General features: G+C 35.4%; 1 pseudogene; it reads left to right on the forward strand.

Annotated features, from left to right (window-relative positions):
* The first annotated feature begins 5,804 nt into the window (after positions 1 to 5,804).
* LOC138337790 (uncharacterized) lies at positions 5,805 to 6,388 on the forward strand (annotated as a pseudogene).
* The last annotated feature ends 670 nt before the right edge of the window (positions 6,389 to 7,058 follow it).

Here is a 7,058-nt window from a genome sequence, read left to right on the forward strand (position 1 = left end):
CATAGAGTCCGTCATCCCGTACTTGTTTAATTTCTCCTGTGGATCCCTTCATTACCCTCGACGAAAGGTAGGACGAATCGTCATAAGTACAACAGTTCATCGAGAATCTCCGTTACAAAACACTTAAACTCGAAAATCTGGGTGTTGGGATCGACTAGCTGAACTTCGCGACGAAAACTGCAGCACGGACCGTCGTAGTTACGACGGACCTTCATGAGCTCTTTAATGAATTTGACTCTCTGAGCTTTGTGACGGACCTGCAGGACGGACCGTCGAAGGTACGACGGGCCATCATGAGCTGCATAACCCCTACTGGGTCAGATTTCTGCTAAAAGTTTTTAGGGGGTGTTTTGGACTATTCCTGATTATAATTATGAAATTAGTGGGGTAAGTTTAATAACTTATTTACTTGGGGGTTAAAGGAGATAACCTTGAAATAAATAGTGGGTTACTTTTATCATCTTTTATACTTTATTATATGATAATTAGGGTAAAAGAAAAAGAATCAGTAGAAGAAAAATAAAAAGAACAGGAAGAGGGGAACGAACGAGCGAGAGAGAGAGAACGAAGAGGAAAGCAAAGACATTGAGAAGTAGCTTACTTGATCACGATTCTTCGGTGGAGGTAGGTTATGGTTTATGCTATTACATAGTAAACTCTAAATAGCGATTGATATGTATTGGGTGGTATTGTAAAGTCGTCTATATGCTTAATTGTGTGGTTGCATGAATGTGATTATGAAATTGTGATGGATTTCAATGATGAGACTGTTGAATCTTAACCTTAAATCTTCTCTATTAAGATGATGCATTGACATAAAAGAGGCTTGATGAACTAAAGCAATGAGATTAGGGGATCGGGTGTCACGTTCCGACACGTAGTATTGGGGGATCGGGTGTCACGTTTCGACACGTAGTATTAGGGGATCGGGTGTCACGTACCGACACGTAGTATTAGGGGATCGGGTGTCACATACCGACACGTAGTATTAGGGGATCGGAGTGTCACGTTCCGACACGTAGTAGTAGGGGATCGGAGTGTCACGTTCTGAAACAAGAAGAATAAAGGGAATGAATCCTGAATTATTTTAATATACTCAATTTAAAGAACCTATTTCCCAAATAAGTATGGTGTGGAGGCTTGAGTCCTCATGGGTGTGCTTAGTGTTGTTGACAATGGTTGTTGTACTTGTTGTTGTCACCTGTTTAGTATTGTAGTTGATTTTATACTATTATTTGATATATACCCTTTTCTATTTTGAGTTGATGACCATCTGGACTTCCCTGGAATTTGCAGCTTACTACAGTGCTTATTCGATCTTGAGACATTGGTCATTGACTGTTGTGAGGATTCACCAAAAGTAAGTTTCTTTTAAACCTTTATTTTTATCACGAAGAGGGGGAACGTGACTTCCTTACCTGTTCAAAAAAGATAAGCCTCTAATGTGTAAGCAAAAGAGTGAACCTGTATAGGAGGAGGACTCCCATTTGCAATTTGAAACATAACTAGTTTAAATACTTAATATAGATAAAAAGGTCTCATTTTTGCTTTTTGCGGCTACAATGTAGCCTTGCTCTCTATTTGTATATCTATGCATCTTCTTCATGTGTTCTATGATTGAACTAATTGGTTCATTTTATTTATGTATGCTATGTTGAAATTTGGGATAAGACACAAGTACCCCTAGACTATTAGCAAATCTCAGATACACTTAACTAATATAAGGTCCTATTACCCCCAAAAACTCATTTTTTGTGTAATTTTGTACACCTTTTGGCTTACGTGGCACACTCTGTTATTCTAGATGTTTGGAGGCTACGTAGGCTAAAAAGGTGTAAAAAATTACAAAAAAATAGAGTTCAGGGGGTAATAGGACCTTAGTTTAGTGAAGGTATCTCTCTGAGATTTTGGTCATAGTCTGGGGGGGGGGGGTACTAATGCCTTATCCCTTGAAGCTATAAGAGTATCATGTTAAATTTTTTGTTTTGAATTTGTAACTTTGTTATATTTTTAGTTTCATTTTGTTTTAGTAATATTGAATTCACATTCCACGTGACTTTTTAATTAGATTTGATAGATTATCTTTTTGTCAAACACTTAATAATTTTTATGATCTTTTTACCAAATATGCATTTCATGATGTTCATAGAAACTTCATACTTTTAGTTTTTAGGAAAATGCACAATACACGCTCAACCTATGCCCGAAATCTCAGAGACACACTTATATTATACTAAGGTCCTATTAACCCAATACATATTTTACAAGTAATTTCCTACCCCTTTTCGGCCTACGTGGTACTATCTTGTAGGCCCAGCGTGTGTTGATACTTTTTTCAAGCTAGTGCCACGTAGACCGAAAATGTGTAGAAAATTATTTATAAAATATGTTGAAGGGGGTAATAGGATCTAAGTATAGTATAAGTTTGTCTCTCGAATTTCGGGCATAGGTTGAGGGGGGTACTTATGCATTTCCCAAATTATGCTAATGTGAAACTAAGCATGGAATAAAGAAATATATAACACGAAAAAATTATATAGAATCACGTAAAGTAAGATTGAGAACAAGAAGAAAATGAAATTATAATATAAAATAAAAAATAAACTTTTAGAATAATAATAATAAAAACTTAAAATAATAGAAGTAAAAAAAATAAAAAAAGAAATTAAAAAGTAATCAGTTGGTAATTTACACCATGTAATCAATTCACAGCCTCTGCTTGTGAATTGTAGAGTGTAATTATCTACCAGTTATCTGCTGACCAAGTAATCACCCGTCTAACCAACAAAGTAGTTACACCCAATTATACCAAATCAAATACCAGGGTGTCTTTCCAAACAAGCCTTAATATGTTGTGAATATTGGTTCAGTTTGTTTAGATAATCATTTTTTGTTAAATTGCATGTTTACATGCTTTTCATTTTATTCGTTACAGTTTTTAACATTCATTTTATTTGTTACTTTTATTACTATTCATCTTGGTTTTTTTAGCATAATCTATATATACATTTAAATACGGATAAAATTTACATAAACAAAGATTTTATTAAACAGTGATTTTGACCCACAATTTTAAGTTCGTGTTTATAAAAATGTGAATTTTAAATTTTCTCTTTATGTCATTTGCTTGTTGACAAAGATAGATGATAGATAACTTTTTTAAGATTAGGATTGAATAATTTTTAGATTTTCTTTTAATTTACAAAAGGGTCTCATTATTCAATATTTCCCGGTGAGATTGATCACCAGAGTTCAGATTAGTCTAAGCAGTCGTTTTAATAAATATAGACATATTACAATAGACTTCTCAATTCACAAAGAAAAGCTTTTCCTTCAAAGCACAAAACTATTTCTTTCCTTGTGTAATCCCCCATCATACGCGATGTGCCAACGTTCCACTACTTAACTTTCTTCACAAAATTGGTTTGATATGTTGCAATTGGTTCAAACAATAAGGGTAAAAGGCTATCGATGACAAAAGACAACTAAAATGTTGGAAATCGAAATAAGGGGGAAAGGGAAGGGTCTGGTTCGTTGTTGGAAATGAGGGAGGGACAATTTGGGGTTTTCGATGGCTCACTACAATAAATATAATTTTTAGAGACAATAAACATAGACATTAACAGTTAGTCAATTGTCATTCGATTCAATATCGTTATAGGCCTTAGGGACATTTATAAAGTATGTAACTAATTACGGTTAAAGGTCATTTTTAACATAATAGGTGGTTGTGTGTGGAGGTCATTTTTGTGGTGAAGAAAGGTAAAGGGGTTTCAATGGAATTCTTTGGTAGGTTGGAAAGGGGTTTTGGGTGGTGGTTTGTTGTGGATTTGTTTGTTGTTTCTGGTGGCAATGAAGAGAGGTTTCATAGTAAATTTAGTATTTTTCCATTCCCCCAATTCTTATCCTCTATTTTTTCCCCAGTCTTTTAAATGATGGCTTTGATAACATGACATGCATGCGGAATTCACTCCCAAATCTCAAAGAGTTGTTTATTCTTGAATCACTGAGTCAAGAGATTGATTATGATGAAGAAGAGGCTTTTAGGGAAATTAATAGGGAATTGGAACAGTTTGTGCACAAGCCTAAGCCTAATCTTAGTGAAACCGAGGCAATCAATTTGTGAATTACTAAAGAAGTTAAAGAAATAAAAATAAGTATTCATATCAATTAAGAAATTAGAGATGCCATAATACAACTTTTTTTTGAATACACACATGTGTTTTTTCTTGGTCTTATGATGATACACCTGGTTTGACTATTGACTTAGTGGTTCATAAGTTCCCCACTTATCCTGATTTTCCACCCGTCCAAGAGTAAAAAAGGAAATTTAAACAAGATGTGAGTTAAAAAATCAAGGAAGAAATCATGAAAAAACTAAATGTAAATGTGATCCAAGCCATTCATTATACTACTTGGATGGAATATGTCATTCCTATGTTGAAAAAGGATGGAAATACAAAAGTTTGTGTTTACTATCGGGATTTGAACAAAGCTAGTTCAAAGGACAACTTTCCCTTGCCCAATATCCACATTCTAGTTGATAATTGTTCCAAACACGAGATTCAATCTTTTGTCGACTGTTATGCGGAATATCATCAAATCTTGATGGATGAAGAGGACACTGAGAAAACTGCTTTCACCACTCCATAGGGGATTTGTTGCTACAGGGTCATTCCGTTTGGTTTTAAAAATGCTAGTAAAACATATATGAGGTCTATGACAACTATGTTTCATGATATAATGCATAAATAAATTGGAGTATACGTCGATGACGAATCATCAAGTCTAATACACAAGTTGACCATGTGCAAGATCTGAGAAAATTCTTAGAAAGAGTGTGAAGATATGGTTCATGATTAATCCAGCAAAATGTGAATTTGGAGTTCCATCTGGATAACTTCTAGGTTTTATTGTTAGTAGAAGGGGAATCAAAGTGAATCTGTCCAAAATAAAAGTCATTCAGTATTTGCCGCCCTCGAAAAATAAGACCAAGCTCATGAGTCTATTGGGAGGTTGAAATACATCAGCATGTTTATTGGTTAACTTAACTTACAATCATTGTGAGCCCATTTTTAGACTTTTGAAAAAAGGATGATTCTGTCAGATAGACAGAGGATTGTCAACAAGCTTTTGAAAAAGTTAGTATTTCTCCAACCCTCCCGTATTGGTCCCACATGAACCTTATAGGCCTATCTTTCTATATATTTCAGTGACGATAAATTCCTTTGGATGCATTCTTGGTCAACGTGATTTCACAGGAAGGAAGGATCAAGATACCTACTACTTGAGCAAGAAATTCGCTAGTTATGAGGTCAAGTACACCCTTTTCGAAAGGACATGTTGTGCAATAACTTGGGTAGCTCAAAATTTAAGGCATTACTTTTTGTCCTAAACAACTTACCTCATATCTAAAATGGATCTTTTGAAGTACATATTTCAGAAGACAATGGAAACTGGCAGACTCGCGAAATGGCAAATCTTGCTAACTGAATTTTAAATTATGTATGTCACTCAAACTATAATGAAAGCCCAAGCTTTGGCAGACCACTCGGTAGAGAATCCACTCGATGGTGACTATTAACCATTGGGTACATATTTTCCCGATGAAGAGATTAACTTAATTGAAGAAGTAGGATGAAATATTTATTTAGGCCTGACAATTGTACTTTGATGGAGCAATCAACGCAATAGGTACAAGGATAGGGGTGATTCTTATATTGCCCAAAGGGCAACATTACCCTGCAACATCTTGACTTTGTTTCTTATGTGAAAATAACACAACAAAGTATGAAGCTTGCATCATGGTCCTAAATATGGCAATAGACTTAGGTGTGCAAGAATTGACTGTGTCGAGAGATCCTGATTTGCTTATTCGCGCAAGCTCAAGGCGAATGGAAAACTTTAGACCTCAAACTTCTTCCATATGGACAATGTGTGGCATATCTTAGCAAAAGGTCTAGGTACATCGAGTTTAGATACATTCCAAGGTTTCATAATGAATTGGCAAATGCCCTTCCTACTTTGGCCTCAATGATTGCATATCATGGAAACACTTACATCACTCCCTTGGAGATTTAAGTTTGGGACCAACATAGCTATTGTAATACATTGGAGGTAGAACCAGATGGTGAGCCGTAGTACCTAGACATCAAGAAATTTCTAAAGACAGGAAGATGCCCCGAACATGCCAATCGAAGCCAAAAAAGAACTATTAGATGTCTGGCTAATGGTTTATTTTTTGAGGAAGGAAGTTTTATATAAACGAAATCCAGATATGAACTTGTTGAGATGTGTGGACGCTGAAGAAGTCGAGAAGATCATGAGTGAAGTACATGCTGGGGTATGTGGACCACACATGAATGGATATGTCCTTGCAAAAAGATAATGCTACCAGGATATTAGTGGCTTACCATGGAATAGGATTGCTCGAGTTTTGTGAAAAAATGTATTTAGTGTCAAATTCATGGTGATCTCATTTCACCTCTTTTAGAGTTGCACCCTATGGCCGCTCCTTGGACCTTTGTTGCATCGGAAATGGATGTCATAAGTCCAATTGAGACAAAAGCTTCTAATAGACATCGATTCATTTTGGTTGCAATCGATTACTTTACCAAATGGATGGAGGCGATCATTTTCAAAGCAATCACTAAGAAGGCGGTTGTGGATTTTGTCCATTCGAACATCATTTGTCGATTTGGTATCTTAAGAACTATCAACACAAATAATGTTGCAAACCTTAATAGCAATTTGATGAAAGAGGTATGTGAGCAATTCAAAATTGTGCATCACAATTCTACTCCATACCGATCAAAATCCAACTGAGTTCTGGAGGCAACCATTAAGAATATCAAAAAGATTCTAAGAAGGATGGTTCTGGGCACTAGATAATGGAATAAGAAATTGCCTTTTTCACATTTAGGATATCGCACACTAGTGCACACCTCATTTGGTGAAACTCCTCATTTCCTGGTTTATAAGACTAAAGTTGTCATTCCAACGGGAGACAAAATTTCATCTCTTCAAAGTATTGTCAAGGCCAAAATTAAAGATACTGA

Source organism: Solanum lycopersicum, chromosome 8 (assembly GCF_036512215.1).
Source record: "Solanum lycopersicum chromosome 8, SLM_r2.1".
NCBI classification, from domain to species: Eukaryota; Viridiplantae; Streptophyta; class Magnoliopsida; order Solanales; family Solanaceae; genus Solanum; species Solanum lycopersicum.